At 53.2% G+C, this 24,356-nt stretch overlaps 1 long non-coding RNA gene across 2 annotated transcripts in view; it reads right to left on the bottom strand.

The window, feature by feature from the left end:
* LOC309857535 overlaps positions 1-21,360 on the bottom strand; it is a 99,124-nt gene extending 77,764 nt beyond the window's left edge. For both annotated transcript variants that reach the window (XR_014307759.1, XR_014307760.1), the window contains exons 1-2: positions 20,777-21,360; positions 2,085-2,665 (exon numbers count right to left, since the gene is read on the bottom strand). This is a non-coding gene — a long non-coding RNA (uncharacterized lncRNA). The remainder of the gene's footprint in view (positions 1-2,084; positions 2,666-20,776) is intronic.
* Positions 21,361-24,356: the final 2,996 nt, after the last annotated feature.

Raw genomic sequence — 24,356 nt, 5'->3', positions numbered from 1 at the left:
AACCGTGGGTGTTTTGTTAACATGGGCTTTGATTCATGTGTGACTTTTCAGAAACAGAAAAGAATAAAGGGAATCAGGAAACAGAGGCAATCAAAAACACCGGCTCAAATATAGGGAACATACTGTTGGGAACCAGGTGGGCGGATGGGTGGAAGAGGGGGTGGGGATTAAGAAGACACTTACTGTGCTGAGCACCGAGTCACATACAGAATTCCTGAATCCCTACTCTTCAACTGAAACGACGAAAATACTGTACGTCCATTAGACTGTATTTTCAAAATTGTCTTTGAAAGGTGGGTATTAGGAGACCAAAATGAGATTACGCTCTGAGAGTTTCCCAATCAGGTCTCCTCAGGCTGTACGTGAATGCACCTTAAAGATCAGTGAAAGAGCCCAAAGACAAAAGTGACATCTGTTGATATGGAAAGGCCAGTGCCCACCTCTGTGATCACAGAAAACACACACCTTCCTATGATATTGGCTGTCGTAAAAGCATTTCACCGACGTCCCCTTGGAGCTACGCTCCTCTGGTATTTCCATTCTCCTTGGTTGTGTGTCCTCATGGAGTAGTTGAAGGGAATATTGCTACCCCGTGTTTGGTGGACTAAACCAAAGCTGGCTATTTCTAGCCCCTGGAAGACTGAGCTAAAGGGCCTTCTGGAAAACATTGCACAACTGGATCTCTCATCGTCTTCCAGAGAAGGAAAGGGAGGCCCCAAAGGGCACCAGTGGAACAGGAACACAGAGGAGGTTCTCCTGACACCAGCATCAGGATCCCAACTCCCTGAGCAAGAATGAAGAACCCCCGTCCCCCCACACACAATGGACACATATCACTGGAATGGGTCAGTTCCCAGGAAAAGCGAAATGCGGCCAAACATGGAAAGGTACACAATAACCTCACTGAAAGAAAGCCCACTGGGATCCCCTGCCCTGGGTCTTAAGTTCCACCTATGCATGAAGCCATTTGATAATCACAGGGGAAGGGAGGGAAAACTGAATGGGAAGCCACCAGAGAGGGAGAAAAACGATGCGAGGCTCTTCTCTAAGAAACAAGCAGAGGAGCCTAACAAATAGCAGGGAGCACATGGGGAGTTAGAGAGGAGAAGGGAGTTAGGGAAAACTGGAAGGGGAGGTGAACCTTGAGAGACTATAGACTCTGGAAAACAATCTGAGGGTTTTGAAGGGGCGGGGGCGTGGGAGGTCGGGGTACCAGGTGGTGGGTATTATAGAGGGCACGGATTGCACGGAGCACTGGGGGTGGTGCAAAAATAATGAATACTGTTATCCTGAAAATAAAGAAAAATTAAATTAAAAAAAAAAGCAAAGAAACAAGCAGAGGGTTGCTGGAGGGGAGGTGGGTGCGGGTATGGGACAATTCGGGCAGGAGCATAAAGGAGGGCATGCGATGGGATGAGCACTGGGGGTGAAACGCAACTGATGAACAGCTGGGCACTACTACCTCGGAAGCTGATGAGGAACTGTACGGTGGCTTACTGACTTTCCACAACAACAACAAAATACAATCCAAGGTTCTGTGTTTCCTTGATTTTCAAAGTGGAAAATACGGGATGATTTCTTTTCTTCCCTCAAGCAAGGAAATGACATAGCCTATTCACGAAAAGGCAATGCTCAGGACATTCTACCCCTTTCAGCCCTAAAGAAGTTTTTCAAACAGGCTTTCACCAGTTGCAGTCCTCATGCCCTTCTAGTCATTTCGGAGCACTCTTGACAGGGGGCAAACCCTTTTTTTCTTCAAGGTGACTCACCCCAAGCAGGTAATATCCCTATGTGCCACAGGAGTGACTACAGGTGCGCCCCCCCCCAACCTTTCCAAGGGCCTCACTACAAGTTTTCCAGAAAGGTGGCATGAATAGTACTGGCTGGAAGGTGGATGCTGCATGACATCCATCCCTTTGTTCACTTGAGGGATGACTAGGGGCAAAGTCTCCATCTCAGTCGTGGACGTGCCAGAGCTCTCCAGCTCCCCTTCAGACACGGCCCTGCCCTCTCTCCCATAGAAGAACCTGCAGAACTACGTGACCATGAACTGGGAACACACAACAAGGGTACAAAGGTCTTACCTGAATTCAGCTCAGCATGGCAATGACAGACTGGTCCCTCTTGGAGGTTGTTCCCAGTGTCCTTGAGGCATTCGAACCCCTTCTTGGCGGCTGACTCCAGACAGTGGCTCACCTGTCACAGTGGCTCATGATAGAGGGATGAGAAGTTCCTCGGAGACAGGTGTCACCACACCACTATCATCACCCTTTGTCGTGGAATAAATCTATGTCCCTCGTCGGATTAAGAAACCCTTCAAACAGGACTGGAGCAGGTGGCAATAAAAGGCTCCCTTTGAAGAAGGGCTGAGCTTGGGGACATGTCCAGTCCTATGTCTCACTGCTGCCATCACCACACACAGTGGTGCCCCAAATGGGCAGGGTACCATTTCCAGTACACGGCTCCTGCTCGCCCAAGGTACCTATTCCTATCATCGCGCCATCGCATCTGGTCAGGACCCCAGCATTAGGCCTGTGCGTCTCCAGTTCCTGCTGCTGCCTGCCTCCACCAGCGATCCTGTTTCCTCTCTGAATTCCGAGCGCCGCAGCATCCATCTTCCTCACCTTCACAAAACAGGATTGTGCAATGATTTCATGGATACGACCTGCAAGGCACAGGATGGAAAAGAAAAGGAAACTCACACCCTGGACATTCAGGATACTTAAAATCTTTGTGACTTGAATGACGTTATCAACCAAGGGAAAGCACAGTCCAGAAGTCGGGAAAGCATGTTTGCAAACCATGGATCTGGCAGGTTCTCAATATCCACAATATCTAGAGATCCCAGGAACTCAACAACATCAACAACAAGAGAAAAACAAGTCAAATGTGATGTGTGAATGTACACATGGGCAAGAGACATAACCTCAAAGCTATACGCAAGGAAGGAAATTGCAAGCAATGAGATACCTTTATGAATCCATGAGGTTGGCTCCCCATGGAAAAAGAAAAACAAAACAAAACACAACAAAGCAAAACAAAACAAAACAAAACACTCGGGAGAAAGGAAAAGACCAAGCCATGGCAAAGATAAAGAGAATTAGGAACCTTGCTGATTGGGTGTGGTAGGAATGTTTAAGGGCATGCTTGTGAAATCAGTATGACAGCTCTTCACAAAAATCAACTTGAGTGGGACACCTGGGTGGCTCAGTCTGTTGAGGTCTCAGGATCCTGGGATGGAGTCCCACATCGGGCTTCTTGCTCAGCCGGGAGCCTGCTTCTCCCCTGCCTGCTCTGCCTGCCACTTCTCCTGCTTCTGCATGCCTCTTTCTCACGCTGACAAATGAATAAATAAACCGTTTTTAAAAAATCAACTTTCGCACTACCATGTGTTTTAGTACTTGCCCTTCTGTGCTAGGTACCCACATTCATGAACAGGATAGTATGGTCCTGGAGACTTATCTGAGCACACCTTCTCATGGCAGCATGGTTCCTAAAAGCTAACCCATGAACGCAATCCAAGTATCTGTCCAGGGAGGAACAGATGTTGTATATACAGACGTTGGGATAGTATTCATTCGCTAAAGAGGACAAAAACATTGACATGCGCCACCCCGTGGGCGAACGTTGAGGAGGGTGTGCTAAGTGAGAGGAGTATGCATGAAGATAACCAACTTGGACTCCACTCTTAGGACCTACCTAGAGTGGACTCCGAAGGACAGAAAGTAGAATGGTGTTTGCCAAGGGCTGGAAGGAGGCGCTCGCGGGAAGAGTCTGACGCATGCTAAAGAGCTTTAGATGGACAAGATGCCAAGGAGATGGGAAGGTGGGTTCCAGGGAGCTTGGGACAAAGACATTAATGCTTTTTAAGACATTTAGAATGTACTCCGTGAACTTCATGGACTTCACGACCTAAAAATAAATTGCACTGAAAAGCTGCAAAGATGGAGAAATGAACACAGGACCATTTCATCTGGCCCTTTATACCCTTTCCAGGTAGGTCCTCTCTCAGCCATTCGACTTCTGCCATTTTCCTTGAGACAACATGGAGCCAACAAAATGTCCTTCTGTGCCTACTTCGAGGTTGAAAGACAGAATTGCCCCACCCGGGACAACTTTATGTGAGAAGGTATTTTTCAGAGTTAATTTCTTGAGACCTGTTATTCCTTGATCATGTTTTCAAACAGAACCCAAACTGAACATTCTCCTTCGTCTGCTTGATTTTTCCTTCCCTGATTTTTTCCCCCCACTCAGAACCCATTGTTGATGCAAGGGCTTGGGTGTTCCTATGCCTGTCGTCATCTACTGACTTTAGCTTCTGCTGTTTCCAGTTTTGCTTACGTGTCATTCCTTTACCAAGTCAACTTTCCCGAGGCTCATTATGAATAGTAAAATATTTTCGGCCCCAGTTGGATTGAAAGAACTGACATCGAGCACTGTGCACGTCTCAGCTACACAACACAATGACTTCATGTTCCTAGGCCCTAAAAGGATGACCAGAATAAGCGGTGTTCACAAGGATTCCTGACCATGGGGGTGGGCGCAGGGAGTTCTTGGCCATATTCCTTGGCTGTCTAGGAGTATGTTCCCAGGCGTGGAACTCTGGGATCCTACGGTAGATTGTTGGTTGGGAGCATAGGAGCTAACAAATGCCGGTGAGGACAGGGAGAACAGGGAACCCTTGGACACCATCCGTGGGAATGCACACTGGCACAAGTCACTGTGCAACACAGTATGGAGGGTCCCACAGTCTAGAGATGGACCAACGCACCAAACAGTGCCATGCGAAAGAAAAGAGCAAGCGTTCCGTGAGACAAACGAAGAATACTCTGAAAGAGGGCTGCAGAGTCATTGGAGAGAAAGGCCCGAAAGGCCTCACTGAGGGGGACAGCGCTGAGGACAGCTAGTCCCACACAAGTCTGGCTGCCCTGTGTCATGAAGAGGGAAGGCACCTCTGCCTTAGAGCCTCACTACCAGAAGCTGGGTTGGCCAGAGGACATGAAAGAGGCATCCAGTGTGGCTGGAGAGCAACTGGGAGCAGAGCAGAGGGTGGTGAGGAAGGCAGGGACAGGGCCTCAGGCCTGGGAGACAGGTAGCGATCTCTTGTCCCTCTGCAACGGCATTGCCCCAATACCCTGCATCTTCAAATGCATGGACTGAATGCCCCACAGTTGTTGCAGAAGAGGAATGGAGGCACAATTCCGCATGCTTCCTCCACATCACCATACTTGTGAGCCTGTGGTTGTAACTGAGGCTGGACTAGCAGAGGATTTTCCCCAACTTAGCACCCATCATTCGGGGAGCCATTCAACTCAGAATCTGAGTTTCTGGGCGCATGTTGGCCTTGCCACTGCCTCCGATCCTGGCACTGTGAGCCTCGATAGATGGCAGCGCCAACCATCTGGGCATGTTTTTCGCTTCAGATTCCGAGAAGAAAAGGGGAACAAGGGAGAAGTGGACCATGAGCAAAGAAACTAGGAAGTGCGAAACTCCTTGCCTGACATCTAGAGAAACACGAGGCATGCTATTTCATCACGTTGAGTAAGTACATCGCGTGGCTCAGAAGCCACTCGCTAACCACCCAGAGCTTGCAGAGTGATGCCTCCACCACAGGTCAGGATCCCTGGGAGCCACTGTGAAGGCTGCTCCCCTCATATACCAGAACGAGGGAAAGAGGTCTCCTTCTAAAGCTATGTGGGAAACAACTGAACCGTTTCACTACCGAGGATGACAAAGTCTGCATCTTCGTGCATTTCCACCCCATCATGGTGCCCCATTATAATGACGCCAAGAGGGAAAGGGACGGTTCCAAAACGACACAAAGCCGGGACCCAGGCCTCCTCGCAGCGTTCCTCCAGGCCACGTCCCACCCCTTCCTGCAATTCATCTGGCCTTCTATGTGTGCCTCTGATTTCCCGTGACACCGTCGCACACATACCACAAATACGGTCTACATACACCCTAAGATGTCCCAAGGAACTAGATTCTCCCTGGTCCCCACTATGCAGGTTGGGAATGTGGGCACTAGGGGAGACACACAATGACTGAGGACACAGGAGTGGGAAAGGACAGAGAACAAACGTCTGACTTCAGCTCTGTCTCCTGAAAGGGAGGACCTGAGTGCCAATTCCAGAGCATGGTGCCTCTGGCACTTTTGGCTCATTGTGTACAGTCCCGGGGAAGAGAGGTCAAGAGCCAAGTGAAGGGGCTGCAGAGAGGGGGTGACTTTAGGAAGGGCCCCAGGTATTAGAATCCTGAAAGCGTGACCTCATATTCTTCATGATAGGCCCCAACTGAACTTAGAACTCTGGCAACCAGGCACCCACTTTCAAAGGGCAACCTGCTCTCCAGCACACTTGAGTGGAGACCTTCGACAGAACACCATGTTCAGTTGTTGTCTTCCTACTTCCAGGGGTGCTGGGCCCACAGGAGCCCAGAGCCAGAGACATGACTGCAGTTGCAGACAGTGCTTCAGCCCTCTTTTCCGAAGCTTCTGGTCATGGGGCCGGAGACACCAACAGGTAACACAAGGCAGCTCGGGGCAGCCCACTGGAGAGTGGGCAACAACTGTGGTCCCACCTCAGCGGGCACACACCACTGTCCCTTACTGTGTGGGAGCGCATCTCTCTCTCTCTCTCTCTCTCTCTCTCTCTCTCTCCCTGTTTGTGTGTGTGTGTGTGTGTGTGTGTGTGTGTGTGTGTGTGTTTGTAGAAGTGGGGACAGGGGATGAGGGATATGCCCTTCCTGGGCAGAAGCAAGCTGCCTGGTGTTGGAGGCTGGACCCATCTGTCATGTTCATACCCCAGGTCATAGCAGGCTGGATGAAAAGGGGAGGGTGACACAATGATAAGGCTCATGGTAGTCATGAGCCTTAGAGTGTCCTCTGGCTACGTCCTTGCTCAATGTCTTTTCAGCCATCCCTCTTAGCCTGAACTGGAGAACACGATGTCTAGTGGGGGTGTCCCCTGGTGGCAATGTTCCGGGAGGCTGCTAATGGCTCTTGGCCCTGTGTCTATGGGGCACTGCCTTTTCAGAGCTGCACCCCAGAGACTGTGAATGAGCTGGCTGGGGACTTCAATGACTCCAACTCGCTGGACAAGGGTCAGGTGTCCCAGGCCACCCAGGATCAGTGCTGCTCTGAGGTGAGAATAGGAAGAAGCTCCTCCACACCCAGGGCCCCCATGCAACGATGGGGACAAACCTGGGGCCTTCCCAGAGTGTTTCCACTTGACTATTCCACCGGCCCCACCCCAGAGTAACCCACACCTCCGCACATATGCCACACCTATGGGTAAGTAAGGGAGGAAGACACTCTTCACCTACGTGGGACTGGTAGAGAATAGAGTGAATGCTTTCCGTGGCATGGGGGGAAGTTGTTTTGATTTCTTTCCTCTGGCCTTGTGTTGCTTTTCACAAAGCCATGAGTATCTTGGCCTTTTCCCACGGGTTTTACGATTTTCCCTACTCATGCCAGCTAACAAGTGGAGAACCCAGCTGGGTTCTGGAGAACTGGCCCACGCCCTTCTAAATCCTCATACCAGATAGGGTGATTGAACCTACAAAAGGGCCGGTGGGATCAAGCCATTCTACACGTCTTTCTGGAATGTATCAACTCTCAGAACACATCGAATCCTAGGAGGTCCACCAGCTCACAGGCTCTTTCCCTCTAGGTCCTCACAGTCCCCCTTTCTAAAGGACGTGGTCTGCTACAGTGACTCGGTCTAGCATTGCTGCTGGAACTTGACGTGACTCAAACTGCTTGCCATTCCAGCAATGCTGCAAGGAAAGGGCACCTCAAGGGTCCTCACAGATGATTTGGGTCACTCCATCTGCCAGACCGTAGACCCAAAGATTGGGTGGAAGGCCTCCGATGCCTCCTGGCCCAGGTAGCTGGCTCTGGCATGAGCTGCTGCAAGGCTTCAGCTACTCCATCTCCCTTGACAAGCAGCAGGGACCTCAGGCCACCAACAACATCCAGTCCTGGTCTGGGGTGAGAACGGGCCCAGGTTCATGGCCAGTCTCAGGACCCAGAGATGACCGGGGCCAGCCCACAGCCCAGACTAGACACAACTGGCTGCCCTGGGGCCTGCCAAGGAAGGTGGTTTCCCCCTGAACCTTTCTGCCCCTGACAGCAACAGGCCAAACCGCATCAGCATAGGCGAAATGCCATGTAGCCCATGCTTTGGACAGATCTCAGACCCAACGCGGATGACCTTGAGCAGGCTTGGAGATTCTCAACCTCTCTTTTCTCCTCTCAACAGTAGGGCTCCTTCCTCATGACTCCATGGCATACACATACAGATCTTCATACGGGCTAGGAAGAGACAGACAGGCTATTGCTGTCCAGCGAACCACACATGTTGAAGTCACCAGTACATTTAAGCCTAGATGGGTCCTTTGGAGGTTGGTTTTAGGTTTTCAGCCAAGAACCTTTTTTCTGGGTGGGCACACAAGTCCCTCGTCGTCTTGCCCAAGTTCCCAAAGGGATGGGAGGATGCAGTCTGAGCTCCAGACCCTGCTCTTCCTGGGGCTTCACGGCGTTGAAGCTGACTATGTTGCTCCCCACCCCGCCCCCTTGTCTGCCTGCTGGAAAAGGCATCATCCCTGTCCCCGGACGAGGCCTGCACGATGCTGGAGCTCAAACAAGGCACAGTGCAGAGATGGAGACATTCCCTGCTGCTATCCTTCCCGGATAGAAGCCTCTCAATCGTCACCACCATGTTCTCCATCTATCAGATGTTCCCGTCAGCCCGGCAGGTCCGGGATCACCAGTTCCCTCGGTGAGTGCCCACCTCATAGCCAGCACAAGGGGGAGCCTTCCGTCTACTAGTTGTAGGACTTGGGAATGTCACTGCACCTCTCTGACTTTCCCTCTCCTGTCCGGAAAAGTGGAGGTGCTAAGAGGATGAACCTCGTAGGGCGACTGCAGGGAGTCATGGGAGGAAACATGGCACGCGCCTCTCTGGGGCCCGGCTCTTCAGAAAGGGCTGCTGGACATGCTGGGCGTCTTCGCGCTGAACATTTCCCTCTCCAGGGAAGACGCGTTCAGGCTCAACCCTCACAGGCCTGTGGTCCTTCTGGGTCTAGAGAAAGGAAACGGAAAGCTGGCAGCTTTCCTATTGGCAAAGGACCTCTGAGATGCCATCTAGCTGGTCCTGACTGTGGTCCTTTATGTGCCCAGGTCGAGGGGACACTGGGAGCAGGCAGAGCAGCCCAAGGGCCACTCAGGATTTGCAAAGTCCTGTTTGGGATGATTTCATTCAATCATGGCTCTTAAGCACCTAGGAATGCAGGCTCTCTCTAGTCACCAAGAGCAGTGAATGGGTAACGTAGAGACAATGTCTGGGTCTCCATTCTCGTCCCAGGGTCACATAGGCACTCTCCACATCCTAAGCACGCATGTCTAGCGTTCATCAGATGGGGCATCTCTGTGACCTACTCTAGGGATGAATGGATCCACCTCTCTTGGGACCATGAGGATGCACTCTACGATCAAGGAAGAACAGGATAGGTCTTTGGGTGCCAGAGGAGGTCCTGCTGCCTCCACAGAGCAGGGTGGGAGGCGACAGGGGATGTTGCTGGCGAGGGATGTTCAGAACCATGGATCTCCCAGGACTCTCGATTTCCATGGGAGAGCTTAGTGGGGCAGCTTCCTCTGAAGAGGCCAAAGAGTCCGAGAGAGGTGTGGACGGGATGCCAAGCACTCTGGGAAGCAGAGCCCATTGTGGGCTGAGTTGGTGCCTACAACAGCCATCCCTTGGATGGTCCATTCTTGCTCCGCCTGCCCCTATCCATATCCACCTCCGCTGACCACCACAAGTGGGGCCAAGGACAGAAAGGGTGGGGACCGGACCACTCACCCGTCGGCCTCCAACCAAAGCCCAGACACTGGTCTGCAGGGAGGATGCATGACTGAGGGGCCAAAGGACAGACCTATGGGAGGTCCCTCCCTCATCCCACGTGGTCAGCAGTCAGCAAGGACAGCTCCAGAGGGGTTGCAAGTGGGCTGGCGCCATTCTGTGGGGCCCACACCGAAAGGATGGTGCTGTGGGAGTAGCGTGGAAAAGGAAGGGAAGGCCAGGTCTCTGACTCTGCCCCACATTTGACTTTCCCCAGCACTCTGTGTCCCATCTTGGGAACCTGGCCTGAGCAGACACGGCAGGATATCGGGCAGTCCCTGCACACTGCCCATGTGGAGGTCAAGGGGGCCTATGTGCACGTCACGTGGCATGACCGGGACCTAAACACCCATGCCCCCGTTCCGCTGAGGCAGCGGGAACTTCTGCAGCTCACAGAGGCTGAGGCGGAGGGTAAGGGGCATTGCAAGCTGGGAAGGCCATCTGGGATGGGGCTCATGGGCTGGGTATTCCTTGAAAGGCCATGGGATCCGTCCTGTTCAGGGAAAGGCACATGGAGTGTCAGTGATGTGGCTGAATCGTTCCCCTTACTCCCACCCCCGTGTCCGCTATGCGACGCGTTCCAGCAGCTGAGCCGGCCAAAGAGCCTCCCATGGAGCGAGAGGCAACCCTGGCTCTGCATCAGCCATCACCTTCAGGGTCCGAGCCAGCCTCCCCTCCACCGGCTGCTCCAGAACTGGAACAGGGGCTCCTAGGTTACGGATGGTCGCCGGGTCCTGAGGCACAGACGGCTGGGCCATCGGCTTGCCTGGGAGTTTGCACGCCAGCTGTCGCAGGTGCCACTGAGCCCACTCCAGCCGCAGAGGCATCCTGCCAACCCAAGAAGCGGCTCAAAGAGAAGGAGCCTGACCTCCTGGACTTCCCTCCCAAGCTGGTGGCAGAGCAGCTCACCTACATGGATGCGGTGAGCAGCTGGGCCCCCAGGGTAGGAGGGCAGGGCCGGCTTTTCTTCTGCTCTCCGCTGCCCTATACCGGCTTTTCCCTGATGTGGACTCCTAGGATATAGGGCCAGATCTCAGCTGCAGCCCTAACCGACCGGGGAAACCCATCAGGGTTTTTAGACCTGAGCTTTCACTGTCCAGCTGCGGACTGTGGAGACAGGCACTGAGAAGGACTGAGGCAGAGGTACCACGCAGATGCAATGACTCAGAAGCGAGAGCCCGTAAATGGGAAGGCTCTGGTCCCCCGCGGGGAGGAGGGCAGCTCCCTGTGTGCAATCCCGTCCATGGGTCGCCCACCCATCTGCCTGGGAGCCTGAGCACCATCAACCTGGCTTAGGCATCTGATGCGTCCTGAAGGACAGGCTAGACACGGAAAGCCATGCTTTCAGCCACCAGGTGACAATGGGCACCTGTAAGGAGACAGGGACCGCAGGGATGAGCATTTGGAGGAGGAGATGCCCCCTTGGGAGCACCACCTGGTGCGGCCCCCTGGACATGGAATGATCAGGGTGCACACGCCTCCCTCCCTTCCCTTGCCTCTCTTGGCTCCTGGGGCGTCCCGCACTGGCTTCCCTCGGAGAAGAAGAGGGGCATGAAATGCAGGCTCTCTAAGCAGGCTCCGGCCACATTCGCAGCCTCCTGAGCTCCAGCTCTGACCTGGGACCCCTCCCGAGGACATGAGTCTTGCATGGGCGAACATGTGTGGGGCTCAACACACCTCCCCCTGTCCCCTAGGAGCTGTTCAAGAAGGTGGTGCCCCATCAGTGCCTGGGCTCCGTCTGGTCCCGGAGGAACAGGCCTGGCAACGAGCACCTGGCACCCACAGTCCGGGCCACCATCGCCCACTTCAATGCTGTGGCCAGCTGCATCGTCACCACGTGCCTTGGCGACCCAAGCATGACAGCCCGGGACAGGGCCGTGGTGGTGGGCCACTGGATCCGGGTGGCCAAGGTATGCTGTGGGAGGCCCAGCTCCCTGAGGCTCGCCTGAGCCTCGGGAACTGCTCTTCTGTCTCGCTCCCTTCTCAGGGCTGAAGGCCCTGCTCTAAGGCCTGTGGTCCCTAGGCTCTTCCTCCCGGGGGCATGGCCCAACGTTGGGACGCTCAGTTCCCACGTGACGCCTCCTTTGCAGTGAGGGAAAATCCTCCCTCTCGCCAGCAGTGTTCCTCTTTAGGGCTGACCTGTGCCCTTCTGCAGCTCCCTGGACATCAGCTTCACCCGTGGGGGAGCCCTAAACCGAGGGGGGCACTAAAGCTCTCGAGCATCTGGGGCTCCTGCTCTCCCACTGACAGCTCCTTCTCCTCCCTCCCCCAGGCCTGTCAGATCCTAGGGAACTACTCCTCCCTGCGTGCCATCCTGGCGGCTCTGCAGAGTGCCTCCATCCACCGCCTGCAGAGGACATGGGACAACGTTTCCAGGTGAGGAGGCTTCTCTGCAGGAGGGGCCAGGATGGAGGCGGGATCTCCCACAGGCCTGTCCTTTGCCCCCCTCAGTCAGCTTGGACCTCCTGGGAGGCAGCAAACCCTGACCAAAGGACCTGGGCCCGGGGCTGCTCCTCTCAGCCTTCCTGGGGAACAGGCCACCAGGCCTCCTGCTTGAGAAATCCAATGTCCTCCATGCCCCACCCTGGCCTCAGCTGAATTCCATATTTCCACGTGGTGACTTGGCAGCCACTGAAGTCTCTGCCCATGGTTCAGCCAGAACCCCACCCAAACCGAGCTGTTCAATTAAGCTGGGAAGGGACGCCCAGGGGGACGCCCAGGAGAACGCCCTCCCATGTCCTACGAAGACCCCAGTGCTCAGAGCAGCCCAGAGCAAACCCTCAGCCAGCCCCGTGGACATGCGGGGCTGCTCCAAGAAAAGGGACTCGCACTCTACCCTGCCACGTTAGGACTCCCCTGAGCCTAACTTCTTTCCCTCTCTTCAGGAAGAGCTTCCGAACATTCCAACAGCTCTGCACAGAAGGCAACCCCCAGGGCAGGGAACTACTCATCAAGGTAGCACGGGAGGTGCAGGGCTCCAAGGACAGGAGAGGGGTGGGAGGAGGCGTGATCCTGTGTGGATGAAGTAGGGAATGGCCTGAAGCATTCCTCGGGGAGCAGAAGCCTTTGGCAGGAATGTGCTGACAGCCTGGGCTGAAGATTCCCCCTGGGGCTGGGACAAGCGGGTGCTGCCCATCCAGACTCCCTAGGCTAGATTTCAGGTCTCTCTGTGTCCATCCATCGAGAAGGTCCACATGGGGGCCCACATGAACGCGGACAGCCCAGAGGACAGGCCCCTGCTCACAGATGGGGTGGGGATGGGTTGTGGGCCACAAAAATGATGATCCTAAGAGGATCCTGAGTGCTCAGGAGACCGCAGGAGGTAGGTGGAGTTCCCCCTTCTGCCCATGGGAAAACAGGCTCAGGGAGGCCAGGCTCCAAGCTCCAGGTCCCCCATGGACTGAATGGGGGAGCTGAGATTGTTCTAGAAGGACTCGTGGCATGCTTCAGGGGAATGGAGCGTCAGTATCAGCAGACGTAGGTCGGACGTCTAGGGTCTGCAGTCCAAGACGGTGGGCGCAAGGGGACTGAGGCTATTCTGCTCTCAAGGATCTTGTCCTTGGCCCTCTAGAAGCGGCCCTCGAACAAACTGGCCAGCCTGGTGAGGCAGCTGCAGAGAGCGCGGAAGGGGCTGCCCAAGAAGGTGAGTGTGCCTGAGGGACAGGGCCTCCAAGGCCAGGGGAGAGGGGCTCCTCCCTGAGGGCTAGAAGCGTCCAGATCAGGACAGGTGGGACCTGCCACTCCAGCTCCACCTCCTGCCTGCCGCCACAGTTGCTCAATGTCTTCTTTCCTGGGGACCAGGAGGAAGGAGTCTAGCAGGCTGGGTAGAGAATGGATTTGGGGCTGGGGAGGGGCCTGGGGCTCCATAGCCAGGGGGTTTTTTGAATTTCAAAAAGCAGGCCCTGGAGGGGATTAGGAGGAGTCTGATGTTCTGGGAGGGTGAGGGGAAAGCGAATCCAGGGGAAGCAACTAAGGGTCCTAGGCCCTTTTCCATGTGGGAAAGTGGGGTGGGCCAGGACGCTGAAGTCTTTTCGGGGAGGGCCCCTGTGGGCACCAGACAGCAGGGACTCATCCCAAACCTACCCCTCATGACACAGGGTGTCGTCCCATACCTTGGCACTTTCCTCTCCGACCTGGTGGTGCTTGATACAGCAATGGAGGACTACCTGGAGGTGGGTGAGCCTGAGGATTGTGGAGGAGGGACCAGAGTCCTGAGGACAGGGAGCAGAGAGTCCCCGGACTGAGCCCTGAGCTCTGAGTCCTTCGGAGACCTCCCTTCCCCACAGCCTCACAGCCGCCCCTAAGAACTGGCATCTCTTGCCCATCTCAGTGCTGAGGGAAGGGAGTCTGCGCCCATCTCAGTGCTGAGGGAAGGGAGTCTGCACCCAGACGGGTGGCCCAAGACTGGGGAAGCACCAGCGCATCCTGAAGGTGAAGCTGCATGCGCTCTGTGTGCATGGGCTGCAGCCTCTCCCTCAGACCTTGCCTGTCGGGGACAGTGAAGTCAGGACCCTGCACATCAGCCACACTTCAGGAGCCCAGCAGATCCTGCCTGCCTGAGGCGTCTGCCGCTCCCTTCAGTCACCACAGAGTGTTGTGCTGCAGGGTGCTGACCGGGAGCCCTTTCACCATCCCCCAGTCTTCCTTCCGCTGGACCCCAGGGCTTGCCCTAACCCCAGTCTCATTGTGTGTGTGGCTTGGCGGCCCACTCCGGGGTCCTGGCCTACGCGCAGCCTCAGAACGGGTGGGTGTAAGGTGCTAGGACTGACCGGGGGCCTCTTTCTGAAGGACAATGGTTGTCTACTTTCCAGGGCAATGAGATCAACCACCGCAAAAAGAATAAGGTGAGCATACGTAGCCCTGGCTGTAGGGAAGGGCAGGCAGACCCTATCAGAGACGCCCCTGGGAAGAACATTGCTTGGCTCCATCCACTCCCCTCCATCTCCCATTTCCTGGGACAGGTTGCTAAGAATGAAGTGCAAGACCCATCGAGTCAGTCAGTAGGGATCCAGAAGGGCATCAAGGAGAACTTCCCTTGATGGAGGAGGGGCTAATTCTACTAGCCTCTGAGAACAGTTTGGGACCAGACGAAGTTGCATGCAGGAGGGTGGTCATGTGTGCCAAGACCCAGGACCCGACCCCTGTCCCGCTGCTCGGCCCTCACCTGGCCCTGTAGCTTCCCCACCCAGGCTCAGGGTGCATCCTGTGCCTCTGTCCCGGCCCAGGAATACCGAGTCCTCACGGACATCATGCTGCTCCAGGCGGCGGCAGAGAATTACTGCCTAGAGCCCCAGCATCCATTCACGGCCTGGTTCTGGGCTGTGGAGCGGCTCAGCGAGGAGGACAGGTGAGGCCCACTCAGGAGCTGGGTCAGGCGACGTCGGGGTGGACTCTTTCTGCTGGCCCCGCCTGGGATCCTCCTTCTAGGGCTCCCTGGGCAGCCAGACACCAGCTGTGGGAAAACCCTGGGAGGGACTCCTGAATGCCAGCTGCTGCTCAACTCACAGGTGTCCCTCTGTCCTTAGCTACAACCTGTCATGCCAGCTGGAGCCGCGGTCCTAGCTGGCCAGCAGAACACAAGCACCAGGACCACTGGCTACAGCCACCATCAGACCTGAACCCGTGCACACTGGCTGAGCCAAGGATTGCCCCTCGGCCCCTGGGCTACTTGTGGTGCACGAGCCCCATCCGCTGCTCAACACCCCTTCCTCTCCCCTACAGAATTACTTGTTCTGGAAGGGGCAATATTGAATATAATTAAAGGGTTGTTATTTAACCACAACCACCACCACCACAACAACAAAAAGGAATGAGAACCCTTGGGATTAAAGTTTTCTTACCCAAATAATAATAGTAGTAGTAGTAATAATAATAATAATAATAATAATAATAATAATAATAAAGGTTTTTATATTCTCCTCTACCTGCCCACGTGTGCGTTTGGTTCTTTTATTTCCTACGGTAATGTACAACGTGTACAGACTCTCTTCTTCATTCCTGAACCCAGAAATCTTACAGAGTCAGCAGCTATTCAATGGGGCAGAAAGGAGAGGAGCCAGCCCTCCTCACTTCTGGTGGCACTACTCATTACTGGTGGCACCTCCCAATGCCGTTTCCTCAGAGGACAGGTTCATTTCTGTGTCAGGCATCTGGGCAAACAGCAGACACAGCCCTCAGGACCCCTGAGATGGAGACGTTGCAGGTCCTTCCCCAGGAAGGCAACAAACCCTGACCAGGCGAGTCCTGGAGAGTTCCTTCCCCTCCCCAGAACTATGTGCTGCCCAGGAGAGGGGCTGCTACTCTACCCTCTAAAGCAAGGAGGACGATGTCTTGCTTCCTTGGGGATATGCTACGTGTGCGTGTGTTTGTGCGGGTTTGGACCCAGTATTTGGGACTGACGGTTGTCGAGTTCAGTCTCCTGAATTGCATCAGCACGATGTAGGGAAAACACATGCAAAGAGATTCAACCCTGCCTGTGGAAGCTCCAAAATCTGAGGAAGATATTTTGTAAATGGAAGAAGGGCAGGCAGGACGTCCCGTCCTCAGTTTCCCTAGAGGCTCTCCAGGTTCACCCTTTACCAAGACTGGAATCCCCCTGGGATCCTTATCCAGGATCTCTGGATTCCTTTTCCCTGCTTCTTTTGGGTGAGGCTGGAGAAAAACGAAAGAAACTGGGAGGTGTCTCTGGCTCTATTCACGTCTATGCTGACCTAGGAGCTAGGATGTCCAGCCATCCTGCATTTCCTTACGCAGTTCTTGGCAAGGCCGTGGGGCCCTTCAGGCCCCTGACCCTCTTGGTCAGGTCCATGGTAGCCACTGCTCCCTGGCTGGGGCCTGATGGAGCAGAGATTGGTTCTCCCTTGCCAGGATAAAGGTTCAGATCCTTGACCAGAGAAACCCCACACTCTCCTGGCTGGCCAAGGGCACTGTCAGGTCCAGGTGGTTCTGAAGTCCCTGGTCTCCATCATCCACCAGGTGACACACCCATGTTCCACTCACTTGTCTGAAATGGGGAACTCGCCTGACGCGGTAGACCAACACACACATGGAATGTGAGCAGGGGAGAAGCGTCTATCATGCAAATGGATGCGAAACGAAGCAAGGGTAGGAATCCTTCTCTCCAGACACAACAGACTCTGAACCAAAGGGGGGAGGTACGAAGCCACAGAGAAGGACACTACTTCCTCGCAAGGGAGGCCATGTAATAGGAGAGAACATCTCGAAATATGTAGACACGCACCATGGGAGCACCCAAAGGCATCCAACAGTGCATAACAAACATAAAGTCACCTTTGACAGCCGTACCATGCAGTGGGGGACTCTAACACCCCACATCAGTTAATGGACACAGGATCCAAACTGACAATCAACAGGGAATCTATGGCTTTGAGGGATGCACCCGTTTCAACACGTAGATGCAGAACCTTCCACCCTGAAACCGCAGCATCCGCAGTGCTGGATTTCCAGTGCACATGGAACATTCTCCAGAGTAGATCACACGTTAGGGCACAACCCAAGTCTCAACAAACTCCAAAAGATGGATATCATCCCACGCATCTTTTCTCAGCACGATGCTACGGAACGCCAAATGAACCCTAAGAGCAACCCTGGAGAGACCACGAATCCATGGAAGTTCAATTACATGCTACCCAACCAGCACTGGGTCAACCCGGAATCCAAAGAGGATGTCCAAAATTACATGGAAGCAAAAGGACACGCCAAGGGTCCCCAACCTTGCAGATACAGCGCCAGGGAATCTAAGAAGACAGGATCCAGCACCACAAGAAAAATCCCCAATACCATCAGCTGACACATAAGGACCTAGCCAAAGCACAACACAGAGCTCCTGAGCAGTCGCTCAGCCTGGGCGAGTTGGAGCTCCTGCTGTTGGGTGCAGGCTTAGCTTCCATCTCGACTCTAAGTCCCAGCCTGGGGGGTGTTCTTTCCTTTCTCCCAGGACCATCCCCACCAGGGCCACTGGGGAATCAACCCTTCAGGGGGTTCTCGGCAGAGAGAAATGGCCCAAAGGGCCCAGGAAACAACCACCCCTTCCCCACTGGTGGATCAAGGTGGCCCATTAGCGCTCCCTCTGTGGAACATTCCACAGTGCTTTTGGGGGGACGACCCTCTCAGGATCTGATGCCCAGGGTTTCTCGGCAAAGGGCAGATTCCGACTGAGTACCCCTGGGAGGGACCTGACACTCTGCACTTCCAGCATGCTCGCAGCTAATGCCCCGGCCACCTGTCCCCGGAGCACACGGAGAGACAACTTGCCAGCGGACCAGTGGACAAAACGTCCTCTCTTTCACCACCAGGAAGAGATCGATGCGCAACCGTCTGGCAGCCACAAAGAGGTGTTTGATTGTCAGGAAGATCAACAGCCAGGCAGGGCTTGGTCCACCCCCACAGGCCTCTCCTCCTCTTCTCCTCCAGAGTATAGGGAGGCAGGATGGCAGGAAAGACAGTTTGTTCAGTGGAAGCGAAATCCTGAGCTTGAGTCCCTTTCTCCCTAGTAGCCTGGGCACTCCTACGCTGCTTCCACTGTGGCCTCTGTGCAAGGCCATTCGAAACACCAGTGCTGGCTTGCGAAGTTCCGGGATACTGGGCAGAAAGCGATGGAACACAAGAGAGTCCCAGGGAAGTGACAACGGGTTTGGTCATGAAAGCTTGAAGCTGTCAAAGACCATCTCTTGCCCTATGTTCCCTTGGTCAGAAACCTTTCAGCAACCGCTCAGAGGAGAGACAGGCAGGTACAGAGCAGGGATGGGGAACCCTGGGAGCCACTGTGGACCGAACCGTGGGTGTTTTGTTAACATGGGCTTTGATTCATGTGTGACTTTTCAGAAACAGAAAAGAATAAAGGGAATCAGGAAACAGAGGCAATCAAAAACACCGGCTCAAATATAGGGAACATACTGTTGGGAACCAGGTGGGCGGATGGGTGGAAGAGGGGGTGGGGATTAAGAAGACACTTACTGTGCTGAGCACCGAGTCACATACAGAATTCCTGAATCCCTACTCTTCAACTGAAACGACGAAAATACTGTACGTCCATTAGACTGTATTTTCAAAATTGTCTTTGAAAGGTGGGTATTAGGAGACCAAAATGAGATTACGCTCTGAGAGTTTCCCAATCAGGTCTCCTCAGGCTGTACGTGAATGCACCTTAAAGATCAGTGAAAGAGCCCAAAGACAAAAGTGACATCTGTTGATATGGAAAGGCCAGTGCCCACCTCTGTGATCACAGAAAACACACACCTTCCTATGATATTGGCTGTCGTAAAAGCATTTCACCGACGTCCCCTTGGAGCTACGCTCCTCTGGTATTTCCATTCTCCTTGGTTGTGTGTCCTCATGGAGTAGTTGAAGGGAATATTGCTACCCCGTGTTTGGTGGACTAAACCAAAGCTGGCTATTTCTAGCCCCTGGAAGACTGAGCTAAAGGGCCTTCTGGAAAACATTGCACAACTGGATCTCTCATCGTCTTCCAGAGAAGGAAAGGGAGGCCCCAAAGGGCACCAGTGGAACAGGAACACAGAGGAGGTTCTCCTGACACCAGCATCAGGATCCCAACTCCCTGAGCAAGAATGAAGAACCCCCGTCCCCCCACACACAATGGACACATATCACTGGAATGGGTCAGTTCCCAGGAAAAGCGAAATGCGGCCAAACATGGAAAGGTACACAATAACCTCACTGAAAGAAAGCCCACTGGGATCCCCTGCCCTGGGTCTTAAGTTCCACCTATGCATGAAGCCATTTGATAATCACAGGGGAAGGGAGGGAAAACTGAATGGGAAGCCACCAGAGAGGGAGAAAAACGATGCGAGGCTCTTCTCTAAGAAACAAGCAGAGGAGCCTAACAAATAGCAGGGAGCACATGGGGAGTTAGAGAGGAGAAGGGAGTTAGGGAAAACTGGAAGGGGAGGTGAACCTTGAGAGACTATAGACTCTGGAAAACAATCTGAGGGTTTTGAAGGGGCGGGGGCGTGGGAGGTCGGGGTACCAGGTGGTGGGTATTATAGAGGGCACGGATTGCACGGAGCACTGGGGGTGGTGCAAAAATAATGAATACTGTTATCCTGAAAATAAAGAAAAATTAAATTAAAAAAAAAAGCAAAGAAACAAGCAGAGGGTTGCTGGAGGGGAGGTGGGTGCGGGTATGGGACAATTCGGGCAGGAGCATAAAGGAGGGCATGCGATGGGATGAGCACTGGGGTTGAAACGCAACTGATGAACAGCTGGGCACTACTACCTCGGAAGCTGATGAGGAACTGTACGGTGGCTTACTGACTTTCCACAACAACAACAAAATACAATCCAAGGTTCTGTGTTTCCTTGATTTTCAAAGTGGAAAATACGGGATGATTTCTTTTCTTCCCTCAAGCAAGGAAATGACATAGCCTATTCACGAAAAGGCAATGCTCAGGACATTCTACCCCTTTCAGCCCTAAAGAAGTTTTTCAAACAGGCTTTCACCAGTTGCAGTCCTCATGCCCTTCTAGTCATTTCGGAGCACTCTTGACAGGGGGCAAACCCTTTTTTTCTTCAAGGTGACTCACCCCAAGCAGGTAATATCCCTATGTGCCACAGGAGTGACTACAGGTGCGCCCCCCCCCAACCTTTCCAAGGGCCTCACTACAAGTTTTCCAGAAAGGTGGCATGAATAGTACTGGCTGGAAGGTGGATGCTGCATGACATCCATCCCTTTGTTCACTTGAGGGATGACTAGGGGCAAAGTCTCCATCTCAGTCGTGGACGTGCCAGAGCTCTCCAGCTCCCCTTCAGACACGGCCCTGCCCTCTCTCCCATAGAAGAACCTGCAGAACTACGTGACCATGAACTGGGAACACACAACAAGGGTACAAAGGTCTTACCTGAATTCAGCTCAGCATGGCAATGACAGACTGGTCCCTCTTGGAGGTTGTTCCCAGTGTCCTTGAGGCATTCGAACCCCTTCTTGGCGGCTGACTCCAGACAGTGGCTCACCTGTCACAGTGGCTCATGATAGAGGGATGAGAAGTTCCTCGGAGACAGGTGTCACCACACCACTATCATCACCCTTTGTCGTGGAATAAATCTATGTCCCTCGTCGGATTAAGAAACCCTTCAAACAGGACTGGAGCAGGTGGCAATAAAAGGCTCCCTTTGAAGAAGGGCTGAGCTTGGGGACATGTCCAGTCCTATGTCTCACTGCTGCCATCACCACACACAGTGGTGCCCCAAATGGGCAGGGTACCATTTCCAGTACACGGCTCCTGCTCGCCCAAGGTACCTATTCCTATCATCGCGCCATCGCATCTGGTCAGGACCCCAGCATTAGGCCTGTGCGTCTCCAGTTCCTGCTGCTGCCTGCCTCCACCAGCGATCCTGTTTCCTCTCTGAATTCCGAGCGCCGCAGCATCCATCTTCCTCACCTTCACAAAACAGGATTGTGCAATGATTTCATGGATACGACCTGCAAGGCACAGGATGGAAAAGAAAAGGAAACTCACACCCTGGACATTCAGGATACTTAAAATCTTTGTGACTTGAATGACGTTATCAACCAAGGGAAAGCACAGTCCAGAAGTCGGGAAAGCATGTTTGCAAACCATGGATCTGGCAGGTTCTCAATATCCACAATATCTAGAGATCCCAGGAACTCAACAACATCAACAACAAGAGAAAAACAAGTCAAATGTGATGTGTGAATGTACACATGGGCAAGAGACATAACCTCAAAGCTATACGCAAGGAAGGAAATTGCAAGCAATGAGATACCTTTATGAATCCATGAGGTTGGCTCCCCATGGAAAAAGAAAAACAAAACAAAACACAACAAAGCAAAACAAAACAAAACAAAACACTCGGGAGAAAGGAAAAGACCAAGCCATGGCAAAGATAAAGAGAATTAGGAACCTTGCTGATTGGGTGTGGTAGGAATGTTTAAGGGCATGCTTGTGAAATCAGTATGACAGCTCTTCACAAAAATCAACTTGAGTGGGACACCTGGGTGGCTCAGTCTGTTGAGGTCTCAGGATCCTGGGATGGAGTCCCACATCGGGCTTCTTGCTCAGCCGGGAGCCTGCTTCTCCCCTGCCTGCTCTGCCTGCCACTTCTCCTGCTTCTGCATGCCTCTTTCTCACGCTGACAAATGAATAAATAAACCGTTTTTAAAAAATCAACTTTCGCACTACCATGTGTTTTAGTACTTGCCCTTCTGTGCTAGGTACCCACATTCATGAACAGGATAGTATGGTCCTGGAGACTTATCTGAGCACACCTTCTCATGGCAGCATGGTTCCTAAAAGCTAACCCATGAACGCAATCCAAGTATCTGTCCAGGGAGGAACAGATGTTGTATATACAGACGTTGGGATAGTATTCATTCGCTAAAGAGGACAAAAACATTGACATGCGCCACCCCGTGGGCGAACGTTGAGGAGGGTGTGCTAAGTGAGAGGAGTATGCATGAAGATAACCAACTTGGACTCCACTCTTAGGACCTACCTAGAGTGGACTCCGAAGGACAGAAAGTAGAATGGTGTTTGCCAAGGGCTGGAAGGAGGCGCTCGCGGGAAGAGTCTGACGCATGCTAAAGAGCTTTAGATGGACAAGATGCCAAGGAGATGGGAAGGTGGGTTCCAGGGAGCTTGGGACAAAGACATTAATGCTTTTTAAGACATTTAGAATGTACTCCGTGAACTTCATGGACTTCACGACCTAAAAATAAATTGCACTGAAAAGCTGCAAAGATGGAGAAATGAACACAGGACCATTTCATCTGGCCCTTTATACCCTTTCCAGGTAGGTCCTCTCTCAGCCATTCGACTTCTGCCATTTTCCTTGAGACAACATGGAGCCAACAAAATGTCCTTCTGTGCCTACTTCGAGGTTGAAAGACAGAATTGCCCCACCCGGGACAACTTTATGTGAGAAGGTATTTTTCAGAGTTAATTTCTTGAGACCTGTTATTCCTTGATCATGTTTTCAAACAGAACCCAAACTGAACATTCTCCTTCGTCTGCTTGATTTTTCCTTCCCTGATTTTTTCCCCCCACTCAGAACCCATTGTTGATGCAAGGGCTTGGGTGTTCCTATGCCTGTCGTCATCTACTGACTTTAGCTTCTGCTGTTTCCAGTTTTGCTTACGTGTCATTCCTTTACCAAGTCAACTTTCCCGAGGCTCATTATGAATAGTAAAATATTTTCGGCCCCAGTTGGATTGAAAGAACTGACATCGAGCACTGTGCACGTCTCAGCTACACAACACAATGACTTCATGTTCCTAGGCCCTAAAAGGATGACCAGAATAAGCGGTGTTCACAAGGATTCCTGACCATGGGGGTGGGCGCAGGGAGTTCTTGGCCATATTCCTTGGCTGTCTAGGAGTATGTTCCCAGGCGTGGAACTCTGGGATCCTACGGTAGATTGTTGGTTGGGAGCATAGGAGCTAACAAATGCCGGTGAGGACAGGGAGAACAGGGAACCCTTGGACACCATCCGTGGGAATGCACACTGGCACAAGTCACTGTGCAACACAGTATGGAGGGTCCCACAGTCTAGAGATGGACCAACGCACCAAACAGTGCCATGCGAAAGAAAAGAGCAAGCGTTCCGTGAGACAAACGAAGAATACTCTGAAAGAGGGCTGCAGAGTCATTGGAGAGAAAGGCCCGAAAGGCCTCACTGAGGGGGACAGCGCTGAGGACAGAATAAAAACAAGGGAGCTAGTCCCACACAAGTCTGGCTGCCCTGTGTCATGAAGAGGGAAGGCACCTCTGCCTTAGAGCCTCACTACCAGAAGCTGGGTTGGCCAGAGGACATGAAAGAGGCATCCAGTGTGGCTGGAGAGCAACTGGGAGCAGAGCAGAGGGTGGTGAGGAAGGCAGGGACAGGGCCTCAGGCCTGGGAGACAGGTAGCGATCTCTTGTCCCTCTGCAACGGCATTGCCCCAATACCCTGCATCTTCAAATGCATGGACTGAATGCCCCACAGTTGTTGCAGAAGAGGAATGGAGGCACAATTCCGCATGCTTCCTCCACATCACCATACTTGTGAGCCTGTGGTTGTAACTGAGGCTGGACTAGCAGAGGATTTTCCCCAACTTAGCACCCATCATTCGGGGAGCCATTCAACTCAGAATCTGAGTTTCTGGGCGCATGTTGGCCTTGCCACTGCCTCCGATCCTGGCACTGTGAGCCTCGATAGATGGCAGCGCCAACCATCTGGGCATGTTTTTCGCTTCAGATTCCGAGAAGAAAAGGGGAACAAGGGAGAAGTGGACCATGAGCAAAGAAACTAGGAAGTGCGAAACTCCTTGCCTGACATCTAGAGAAACACGAGGCATGCTATTTCATCACGTTGAGTAAGTACATCGCGTGGCTCAGAAGCCACTCGCTAACCACCCAGAGCTTGCAGAGTGATGCCTCCACCACAGGTCAGGATCCCTGGGAGCCACTGTGAAGGCTGCTC

The sequence above is a fragment of the Mustela nivalis genome (genome assembly GCF_964662115.1).
Source record: "Mustela nivalis genome assembly, contig: HAP1_SCAFFOLD_854, whole genome shotgun sequence".
NCBI lineage: Eukaryota > Metazoa > Chordata > Mammalia > Carnivora > Mustelidae > Mustela > Mustela nivalis.
Note: the sequence above shows the minus strand (reverse complement) of the source record. Positions and strands in the feature narration are given on the sequence as shown.